The sequence below is a fragment of the Corvus cornix genome, chromosome Z (genome assembly GCF_000738735.6).
Source record: "Corvus cornix cornix isolate S_Up_H32 chromosome Z, ASM73873v5, whole genome shotgun sequence".
Classification (NCBI taxonomy): Eukaryota; Metazoa; Chordata; class Aves; order Passeriformes; family Corvidae; genus Corvus; species Corvus cornix.
In genome coordinates, this window is record NC_046357.1 from 31,741,858 (window position 1) to 31,753,956 (window position 12,099).

At 42.1% G+C, this 12,099-nt stretch overlaps 1 long non-coding RNA gene across 1 annotated transcript; it reads right to left on the minus strand.

Annotated features, from left to right (window-relative positions):
- Positions 1-2,157: 2,157 nt before the first annotated feature.
- LOC120411481 lies at positions 2,158-10,401 on the minus strand. Its single transcript, XR_005603801.1, has 4 exons — positions 10,245-10,401; positions 7,872-7,928; positions 4,023-4,162; positions 2,158-2,449 (listed from the first exon to the last, which is right to left on the minus strand). It is a non-coding gene; the product is annotated as an uncharacterized LOC120411481 (long non-coding RNA).
- Between the last annotated feature and the right edge of the window lie 1,698 nt (positions 10,402-12,099).

Genomic DNA, 12,099 nt, shown 5'->3' on the forward strand with positions numbered 1-12,099 from the left:
CCCGCTGCCGCTACCGGGCGCCCCCGCCCCGCAGTGCCTCTTATAGGGCGGCGCGGAGCTGCCCCTGCCGGGCCAGCCCGCCCCTTCCACGGCCGGGGCCGCCCCCCACACTGCTTTTCCCCTCCCCCTGGGGTCTTCGCTCTGTCGCCTTTTCTCTTTGCTCTTTCCGTTCTTCTTTTCCCCCCTCTCCTGTCCTCCGCGCCCCTTTTTTTTTTATTTTCCCTCGGCAGCGGCTGCTGTTGGGGGTGGGGGAGGGTGCGGCGATTTGCATGTGGGAGTGCACCGTGCAGCCAAAAACAAACTGCGGGGATGGGTATGTTTGATCCGGCCTTGCACGGCGGGACGGCATTCTGTGGGCTGCCCGCGGTCGCTGCTTTTTATGAAACTTCGCGCTCCCAGGTGCGTCGAGAAGCATCCCAGCCCCTCGCGTTGCCTCCCGCTCCTACCCCCCGGGCGTCCCTTCCTGGGGACTGTGGGAAGAAAGCAGAAACCCAGGCACGGAGTTACCTGCGAGGTGACTGTGCTCCAGCCACCCACGTCTCGAGGCCTGCACCGCTCCCCGCATCTCCTGAGCTGAGCCGGTACAAACTGGGCGCAGATCCGTCCTCAGCTGTACAGCTGCTGAGGTACTGAGTGTACCAACAGTGTTGGCCTGAAAGAAATCAATCAATAACAGTTTCAACAGGACCAGACGTCCTGTACTCCATGTCACTTGTGGCAATAAAAAGGCAAGGAACTGTGAAATGTAACACTTGGATACATAGCCTCAAATAAGGATGAATTCAGTTGTGTCAGTTTATGGAGAAATTTACAACTAGTCACAAACTTTATGAAAACAAATCTCAATTTATTTTTAATAGTTCACAGCAAGCTGATTTGCTCCAAATACAAAATCCATAAATGGGAGTGTGTTTTATCTACTGGAGAAATGGCCTGGTCACAAACTTTATGAAAACAAGTCACAAACTTTATGAAAACAAATCTCAATTTATTTTTAATAGTTCACAGCAAGCTGATTTGCCCCAAATACAAAATCCATAAATGGGAGTGTGTTTTATCTACTGGAGAAATGGCCTGGTCCTAGCAATTACTGTCTGATGGCTGAAGGTGTCCTCCCAAGTGGGGTCCTCCCTTAGAAACCACGCATCATGCAAAGCCTTCCAAATTTTTTGCTTGTTACATGTCAGGAGTACTGTGAAATCATGCAGTGCAATTTCTGAAAGTATAGCAGTGCATTTTCAAGGCATAAAATTCTCTATGAATGAAAACAAGTAATGCATGAAAGGCAGGCAACTCTAAATTGTAGTTCCTTCTACAGACATAATGCACTGCCATTTCCCTTCTGCAGTGAAGTAGTTGATGTTATCGTTCATGCTGTTAATGCTTTGCCTTATTGTGAGCAATCTGGATGATACACAGTTACTGAGGGAACCCTATCTTTGAGTTTCCTGGCTTTTATTTCCATGCTCAGACCACCACCATGGTATTGTTTCAAGTGGCACAGAAATACAAACACCTGAAAGCCAATTCCAGAGAGCTCGGGCAGATTGTGATCTAAAATAATGCACTGGAGTATCACAGATAGTGAATATTCAAATTAATAATGCAGACCCTTCCACACAGAATAAAAGATGACACTTTAATTTTCACAGTGATCCTAGCTCCTTCCCTTAGTACCTGTGTTTCAACATCTCACAAACAGGCTAAGAGCTGGACAAAATAAAAAAGCTCCTGATTCTGACCATTCCCCAGTGTAACTGCTACATAATGTCACTGACTTCAACAGATTCATTCTGTTTGTACCTGTGTCTGGTGGTAAAACTGAAGTAAAAACAAGATCTTTATTTAGTGTATAAATGCAGCTGTGTGTTTTTCACCATATGCTAGAGCTTTGCATTTTACACATTTCCAAACAGTCTGGATTGTAATTTTAAATTCTAAAACAAAGAATTTCTGCATGGTTAGTCAGTACACAGGGAGAAAGAGCACATTTAGTTTACAATCAACAAAGTGTTATGCCTCATCCCGCATAAAACGGAGTTTGAAAGAGAGGTTATACTGGATGGAATTTTTAAAAGAATTAGTGATCTAACTTCAGTGGAAACAGAGCTATGTCAATACCTAAGTGCTGACAATTGCTCTGTTACTGATGTCTATTTAAACCTAGGTTCCTCTAAGGAAAGTGTGAGCTTTTGCAACATCATCAGAAGGCTGAATTTTTTAAATTCTGGAAATTGGTGCCAACAGTTGAAACATTTGAACAACATTTTCCAACAAGACAGCTAATATATAGCTGTTCACAAGAAGTGAATGGAGCATTTGATTGAGTTTGTTCTGTTAAAATACCTGTAGGATGGTGGGAAATCTTTGCGCTCCACGGGATATAATTTCTTCAGTTTTGCTTCTCCTTGTGGCATGGCAGTGATGTGAGCTCGCTGAGGGACAAGCACTGGCAAATGGTACAAGAAGGATGACAGGGGAAGGGGGCACAGTTAGATCCAATGAGTAGACTGTACAAACACAAAGATAATAGCCACACTGCAAATAGTTTCTAAGAATAACTATTCTTACATTTGGGTGGTTTGAGATTTCAGGATAGACCCTATGGATTTCTCAAAAACATTTATGCCTCCCAACTCCTTCATGCACAGCAAATATGCTGGCTTATGTGTCCTGTGGAAGGCATGACAGATCTTTGCAGATAAAGCAGTCTCACATGGGACTTCCTGCTTAATTTTATTTATTGATGACTAACACAAAATTTCAGCTACTGATTCAGATACAGAGAGGAAAAAGGCAGACATAAACAAACACTTAGGGAAAGACCTTTCTCCTTCCTTCCCAAGCTCCAGTTAAGCACCTCTCCTACCCCTTCTTTCAATAGCTGTTTCAATCAGTCCCTTTGCCCCAATTCTGTGAGGCACTGGGCAATGTGGACAGTTGGCGTTAGTTTGTAATGGTTCTTTCTGCTCTTCCTTGCTTCTTACTCATTTTCCTCCACTGCTTCTTGCCTTACTATTCCACTGCTTCACAGTGAGTCCTCCATGTGCCAGTTTCCTCCAGGGTGTCCCTTCTTTGGCATGGAGTGGCTCCTTCCAAGACTGTCTCCCTTCCTTCCATCTGTCTCCTCCACTTCCTCCATTTCACAGATATCCTCATGTTTTCTCCAGTGTCTCCTGTCCTAGGGGCTGCTCTTTCTAAAATATGTTTGAGCAGAAGTGCCATGTGCTGCTTTCACCTAGCTGAGGTTTTGGCATGCAGTAGGTTGTTTTCATCCCTTTCAAACTGGCTGACAGCAGCCGTAACTGGCACAGGGGAAGGAGTTCATGCCCTCTTCCCTTGCAGCTTCCAATACTAAAGACCTGCCCAATATGCAGTTTACATGACATGCACTTTCAGATAAGACCTGATCCTTTGTCTTTTTCCAAAGGCCAGTCTTCTCCTTCCACCCATTCCCTCGCTACATTGACTTTGAACAAGCAGCCCACAGTAGGGTCCAAGGCTGGGTGGAAGGGAAGGCTACAGACCTACAGAGGGACGGTTAGCTGTACCAATTACTGAGAGGTCAGAGGACATGTAAATTGCTGGTCATGGAAAAGACATTATGTAGTGGAATGAAGGGGTGGAACTGAAAATAGGAAAACACGCTGTGTTCTCACAGGAGGAAGTGAGGAGGAAGTTGTTTCTTTGTACTTGTAGCTTCTACAAGGCAAAACACACCATTGTTAATTCTATGAGATTGATGTTTCCTAATGTCAGGATACTACAGAATCCTGTGGGCTTAGGCAAGCACACCAAGAAATGTCTTGGTATAAACCAAAGGTATCTATGACATGTTTCAGCAATAAAGAAAGTCACAGTTTAATACACCTTTAGCTGTCAGCTTTTAAGAGATTTCATCTGGAAATCCATGCCCTTTTTAGCCCTAGATGATCTAGTTTGGACTAAATTCAAGCAGGAAAGACAGCAGGTTAGCAATACTTCCATTAAAAAACCCCTACTTTTCAGAGAACTTGGCTCACCTCTTTTTTTACTTGGCATTCTTGTTGCAGAAATGTAGCTTTGAGATTCCTCACTCTTATCTTTGGGATACACACTGAAGATTATTCTGTATTTCAAGCATCTGTTCTGTCTTGGTTTACTTTCCTTTGATTTGAAATACCTGATTCAGAGGATAGTGACAGCTTTTGTAAGGTCTTCTTAGAAAAAGCTTCCTAACTTTTAGAAAGAAGCAATTGCATTGTTACTACTTTATAGCAATCTAGGCTCTCACTCAACATCCTAACATGGAAGTGTGAGTCACTCCAGCCTGGTTTGCAGCCCAGTGAGTACAAGTGACTACATCATGCTGTTTACTGCAACCTTCCACACACACTTTTCTTCCCATCCTATTTACAGAAGAAAGTAGGTAATAGAGTTGCTGTTTAGTTATTGCACCTGCAAAGAAACAGGAGGTTTAAATACATCCCCCACTAAGCCCTGCAGTGCGGAAGCTTTGAAGTGCTTATCTGTGCCATGAGAAGAAGTGAATCTGGGAAGTTTCTGCCTTCCAATCAAAGAATATTGCAGGCCTGTCCCAGTGCCTGACGAAGACAAAAGAGCTTGTGCTCATCCTCTCCATCTTTCAGCATAAACATAGTCTTCGAACTGGCAGCAGTCGTTAATAAGGTGGTTCTATGTCCTTTAAATAAAATATACTGTAGCTCAGATATGAGCAAGCTACGGTTTAAGCAGCTATGAGAGACACTTTTTAATGTTATCTTGTGTTTAAGAAGGGTGATTTAAAAGCCATCTCTCATGTGGGTTATTTGCCAGATAACTGACATTGTTTTAAGAAGAAAGACCATCGCTACAAGCATTGCCTTGTAATTTCTCACAAACACTTAACATTAATGTAAGTAAAATTACATCTGCAGTTAGCTGTAGAAACCAGGGTGCTGTGAAGCTCATTGTTAACAGAATTACTATTTTTTAGATGTAAAATACACATGCAGCCAAATACTTAGGTGGTAAAAATTCTTTGACAGAAATAAACTGATTTTCCCAACCACGGACCTAACCTATAGTTTGAAGAGCAAGGAAAATATGTAGAGTTGCCAATTAAAATACTGGAAGTTTATATAAGGTAGCAATTTTAATTTGATATGAAGTTTTTTCTTTTCTCAGATTCCCCAGATGTGTACTTTGTAATGGCATGCAGCAGGAATGTTTTTTTAACGTTTCACCCTTCCTCTGTGCAATTATCTATCTTCTAAAAATTAGCCCAAAATAGAAATTCTGCGAAAATATTTCAGTGTGCATTTGTAGTGGGTTGAAAAAAAAAAAGGGCACAGAATTACATGTGTCTTGCCAGACAGGAATACAGGGATAGGCTGGCCTGCATGAGCCAGGGTTTCTGTGCCAGCCATGGAACTGGATGGACAGCTATGCAGAATGTTAAAGTTCAATATGAACTGCTTCAAAAATTCTGCACTTCATCTCCTGTTATAAATGTATATGCTAATAATATCCCCAGTGCATGGAACAAGGAAGCAAAAATTCATCACAAAACAGAAATGAAGCCTAGTAGATGTAGATCCTGATCAAATGCAAAGAAAGCCCCATAAAAGGATGCAGTATATTTTCATCCAACCTCAGTTTAAGTACTGATGGATGAATCTTCATGGATCAGCCAGGCTATAAACTTCACCAAATTAAGCCCTTGAGATATAAGTTAAAATGGTCAATTACCCAAATTTCCTTGAGGTCAGCCAAATGTCATTCCACATCAGTTGCATTACTTTAGTTTCTTAAACTTTTTTTTTTTTTTAAAGATCAAAAATTGCCTGTTTAAGATCCTTAATCAATTCTCATGGAACTCAATACAACTTTTTCCTGAATAAGGACTCCTACATTGTGTTTGTACTACAAAAGCTTCAGCCTTTTATATAAACAGTGTATATTTGAGCAGCCCAATTAAGTCAGTGGAGATATGCACCTGGGATTTTGACTGCATGTGCTGGCTATAGATTTAAATGGAGATAAAGTCAGTCCCTGATTAACAAAACTTCTTTCACCCACAGCTTTGGAGCTGCAGACAACAACATTAGTGGCAAAGGGGATAAGTTTTAGGAAGTGATGTTTTTCCTTCACTAGATAATGACATTCCAGAAAGGAAGAAAATGCACCATCATGTGTTCAAAACCAGTCTGTGAACCAGAGGGAAAGACAGGACAGAACTAGCCCGTAAGTGTACTGGTTGCTTCAGCGCCAGCATGACCAGAGGCCGTGGAGGAAAGTGTGCTGTCCCTCACCTCCAGTCTTAAAAGTGACACTCAGAGCAAGCTATCCTCAGGCCCTGGAAGGTTTTATTTACCTAGCCTCACTGCAATACACAGGTCAGTGAGCCTTGTGGCCTCCACACAAGCTAAGCTATGTTTTCAGGCTCTCCAGCAGCTTCCCCAGCTCACACTGTATCCCTCATGGAGCTGGAAGGGTGCCTCAGTCCTTCTGACAGCATCCCACACAACTGCAGAATGGGTTGGATTGGAAGGCACCACTGGTCCTTCTAGTCATCTAGTCCACCATCCCTTCCCTCCGCAGGGTCCCCTTGAGCATGTCATTCAGAAATGTCTCCAGATGACTTCTGAATACCTTCACAAAAGGACTCTGCAACCTCTCTGTGCAACCTGTGCCCATGTTTATGAGAAGGGAGGATAAAGTCCTCTTGTCTAGCATAAATTACAGTGCCCTCAAAGGAAGAGTCACCCTTTTTTGCTGTTGTCAAAACCATATCCTCCTCCCATCTCCTGGACTCTACTGAGCTCATGAGTACCCCGCATTACTGAGCTTTTTTGTGTCCATGCTTACAAGCAAGGGACTGCTTTCCAGGAGGCAAGAACCACCTCTTTTACACTTCCTTCTCACAGAGAAAGGACTGAGACCAGGTTTTGCTTCTGTTCTCTTTATACATCTGCAGAAATACATTCAGAAAGTGGCCTTTAGAGGTGTCTCTTCAAATCTTGCCTTTCCACAGACATCAAGAAAAACTCAATGCAGAATGATGCACTTCTATTCCAACTCAAATCTTTCCAGAGCTGCTTAGAACTGCCAGTTGATTTCCATGCTTAGAGACCTGCAGTCTTCTCTGTAGAGCCTAACTTGTTTTCCCCTCACTTGATTGCTCAAATTGAGGTTTGCTGTTGTTGCACATTAAACAATCAGGCAACTTTTGAGTTCTGACAGCTGTTACATTTTGCCCCATTAAAATATCTGCACTTTCTGACTATTTCCAGCACTTTTATCAAGGCAGAGAGTTTGACCTCTACATTCTTTAGCTGCTTGCAGGCATCTGGGGCTGGATCTAGGGTGCGGACAGCTTGCTCTGCAGAAACAATCCTGTTCCTGTCTTCAGGATGGGCCAATTCCTACTTCTGCACATTGTGTCATAATATGAAGAACAGGTATCTCTCTCTGTGTCTGTTAATTGTCGCTCTAGCACCTGCAGCAAAAGGACAAACTCAAATTTAACCTTCCCTGGTGCACCCTCAACCCTCCCATCCATTACTGTGGGATCTTGTGAGGTAGTTGGAGAGCCTAATGCTGTTGCTGCATTAACCTGCCCCCAGTGTTGTTGCCAGAGTCTGTGCAGCCCCTAGTCAAGATATCAACAAACTTCCTGGGGATTTGATGGACTAACAATCTATCATGCCTTTCCACAGAGGCTCCAGTGCCTAAGCTATGCCCTTTTCATTCCTGGCCAGTTTCCCTCTTTACACCATGACATGCCCAAGTGAAATATTGCCTTGTGATTGTCCAGCATCCAGACTCACTGACTTCAGTATCCAGATCCTGCCCCTCCCTCAAAAGAGGCTCTTTCTGTTTCTCCCTACCTTAGAAGACCTTCTTCTCACTTTGGTGCTTCTGCTTCAGCATATTCCCACCTGCCCCTGTTTGGAGAAGGACAAAACAATCAACCTCCATTTCTCTGTCCTCATGTCTTTACACAGTCATTCTCTCCTGTTGCACATGCTGCTGGACATGCTAGACAGACCTTCCATAAAAAATAGTAATTCTGGGGCTTCTTATTTCTCCTATTAGCTATTTCCTCCATTTTGTAAGCATCAGAGTATCACTCATAATTGTACAGGATTTAGCTATCTTTGCTGACTCTACTACCTTAAAAGGAAAAAAAATACTCTGGTCATTTTTTCCTCCAAGTCAGGATCTACTAGATCAGGCCTTTCCCAGGCAGCCAGTAAAATATTTTCTTCTTCTTGAGAAAAGCCATGTCTTCAGCATCAGCCCCATCAGAATTACAGAGCAATGAGATACCTGTTTGTTTTTCTTGATAGCTGTAAAAACTTGTTCACTTTCTTATTGCATATTCAGGGAAGAATTTTATTACAATTGCTGTATTCTGTGATCTCTGTCCATGCTGCTCCCTAAACTGCTCATCAGTATTGACATTTATATCTTTCTAAAAGCAGTTATGATCAGGGACAACCTTTTTGACTAAGATTTCCAGGACTTCTCTTTAGTAGTGGGTAATCTACTGAGTCATTGTAGCCTGCCAGGAAGAAATCTGTAGTGAAAATGATTCCTAGCAATCAGTTTTCCAAAGAGATATATAAAGGAATGGAAGGCATGAGAAAACTGGATATATAGTGTTAAGAGGAGGGGATGCAGACCATACAGAAAGATGCAAGACAACTTTTATTTGTCTGCTATCATATAAAGCTCTCCCAAGATTAGCCATAAGATAAACATGCATTCTAGGGTTTGGCATATTTTACTTTCTTTATTAAAATCAACTAAATATTACCTTGACAAATTTTTGGAATCCAAGTGCCAGTAACAGTGTTACCTCATAAGAAGCTATGATCAAGAAAACTATATATGAAACCTATACTATCTCATTTCTGTAAAAACATCTTTTTCCATTAGTGTCCTTAATACTTTCTATGTCACATCTTATGGCAATCTTAGAGAAGTAGGAGTTAATATAGCTTTGTATAGCTTTCAATATAACTTCAGTGTTCACACACATATTTAACACATGGTTGTGATCGCTTTTAGAAATGAATTAGTTGGACTTGTATGTCTCTTCCATTCCTGAAGGATTCTATTCCCTCTAAGCATACACTGTTCAGATTAAATGGGTGTTACTTCAGTAGTTTAACTTCAGATACAGAGTTTGTTCACAGAGTATTTTTCATGTTGAACCAGGCCCATCTAGGTATTATACATTTTCTTTTCCCCATTCCATTACCACTTTTTGGTCAGAAAAAGACAAGAAACGACATGGATTCCTGTTAAAATACAGAAGGGTTCTCATTTGCAGTAAGTGTTTATCATCCACGAACTTATTCTACAGAAGAAGTTCAGACTCTTCTTCAGATTCAACCTGCTCGCTACTCATTGGGCTCAATGTGTTTCTCTCAGGACAGAGAAAGATTCTCTGCAGTTCACCTGAATGCTCTGCAGTCCCTTTAGCACATAAAGGTAAAGCAGTTCACTGACTCTGAAAAGTAAACTAAGGCTGGATATTAAATGCTGCCGAGTGATTTAGTCCTCAATTAAGTGCTTGTCCCAATTTTTGCCACTTCAAAAAATCCATTCAGAGTTAAAGGTTCAGAATTTCACTCTTGATCTCCAAGACTGCTTTGGAGATGGTTGAGTTTGGACATTTGGGTTCCATTTCCCTATGTTGTTTTCAGTTCCAGTTAAAGATTTTATAACCCTCTCACAGATGAGTACTTTTGAAGCTACCAACAATCACTAGAATTTCTTTGGGACACTCTAGAGTTACAGGTCTGGAGCCACAATGTCTCACCTGCTTTTGTCTTTTACTTCCACACATTGTACACAATGATTAGGATGCTGTTTAAAGGCAATATTAATGATCTATTTACACATGTTCCAGTATGCATTATAAATAAATCTCTGATAGCAAAAAGCTTATGCAATATTCCTCCATGTTCAATTATGCTTTAGACATATAAACATGTAACACTGCATAGATAATACTGTGCCCTGAATAGATTCCTGTATATAAGATCATATGTAGCAATGTGAGTTGTAGGGTACTACAGCTGGGAAATCTCAGGCTGCATGGATAGAACAAAGGTTGTAGAAATAACTGGGAAATTCAGTCAGGTTTTGCTGTCCCCCAAATTAACCTCTAAAAATCGAAGATGGGTTTTCCAGCAAAGTAAGAATGAAAAATTATCTGCTGTCTACAGAATTAAAAAAAAATGTCTTACCCTGAATTCAGGTATAAAAGGACTCCATCTTCTCCACCTTCTTTGTTCTTTCCTTCCACTGCCCTTGCTGCCATGGTTTCAATGGAATTTAAAACAAACAAATAAGAAAATCTAGGTAGAGCTAGAAAGAATGTGAGACAGCAAACGGGAAACACATTGAGAAGCACAAATTCTTCATTTTTGCATCAGCCACAGATCAGAGCTTTCAGAGAATAATTACCAATGTTTTTTATTAGTTCTGTCTAATTAGCTTGTTCTTTGTTAGCTTGTTATTTGTGGACACATAGAAACAGCAGTGATTGGTGGATGCAGTGTGACCCTGCCTACACAAGAACAAACTCCTTCCAGAGGGGAAAAAAAAAGATTTTTTTTTTCCCCCCCAAGGGTTTCTTTGGGGCATTTTTCAAGGAGAAGTGAGCATCCTCTATGCGTTGAGCAGCTTGGCTACTTTTGCCCCAGTGCAAGTGTGTCCCTGAAGGCTACAGCAGGATTCTAGCCCTTCCTATAGGCTGCCACTCTTAGAAATGGACTGCAAGCTACCACAGAAGGACAGTAAGAGCAGGAATCCATCTTGATTATTATCTTTATGTTAGTGTATCTTTAATTCCCTCACTGTGTCAACCCATGGCAATTTTTCACCCTGTACTCTGAGGAAATTTGGCTAACTATGCTATTAGGAAAAGTTTATGTTTGGTAGATCCTACTTTGGAAAAACATGGTGGAAAAAAATTACTTCTTAAGGGATCTTCCCACTCTGTCTTTCCATGTTACTATCCCTGCAAAGGAACAGAGCATAACTGTTAAGTACACCTGCACACTGCTACATCACCATCACACTCAGCTGCACACACAAGGGAGCTGGAGGGGGTGTCAAGCCAACTGGATGGCTGGATGCCCTGTTCTCACAGGAAAATATACAGTAAAAAAAATCCTACCATGTGGTAGCTTGGAGGGGGACCAGCAGTCAGGAGTTTTGTGTCACCTCCTCTGTGGAAGGTATCTTTTCAGCTTTATACCGGCTAGCGCTTGTATTTCAATGCCTTAGAAAGCCTCGAGCAGCCTTGAGAGGTAGCACGGGCGATCTAGCACTTTAGTAGCTCTAAAATCGGTACCTGAATCAGCTGCAGAGCAAATACCATCAGCAGAAGCAAAGAGGGAGAAATATAGCTCCCTGCTCGCTCATTCCCTGCAGTTAGAAGCTTTCAAATGAGACAGACAACCAGAGATGTTCACAGGAAAGTAGCTGAGCTGAGAGAGAGAGCCGAGCCTCCCCTCGACCATCTTTTATTCGGAGAAGGGGAAAGGGGAGGACTGGGGGCGGACCCGGGGTGAGCGGCCAATCAGACACTGCTGAAGAGTCTGAGTTACATTTGGCTTTGCCCGCGCTTGGAACAAAGGAGCTTGGAGCACATGGGCAGGAGCACGTGTCTTTGGGAGGGGGAGGGGAAGCTCAGAACAGGCAGCAACACTCCTCCTTTTGCACATATCTGCCACCTTGGGAATGTCAGAGTAAATCTACTGCTTGCTGTCACTGCTATCAAAGCTTTATGCAAGCCACTGCATTTCAGGCTAAGATTTTCCAGCAGTACAGGAGTCACTGGCTCCCCCACCAACTAGAACTGATTCTGGAGACTTGAATGATCCAGTGCTGTACGCAGGTGCTCTCCCTGTTTTGGTAGTTAACCAGCACAAAAAACCAGTTTGATATATGGAATTCATCTGTTTGGTATTAGCATGTAATAGAAGTTAAACATACCTCTTTGTCACTTCAAGTCTGCATTTCTTGGCCACTTAAAATTCTCGAGAACATCCTCATTGACCAATTTTCTGGCATGTGTCTAAGATTTGAGAACAT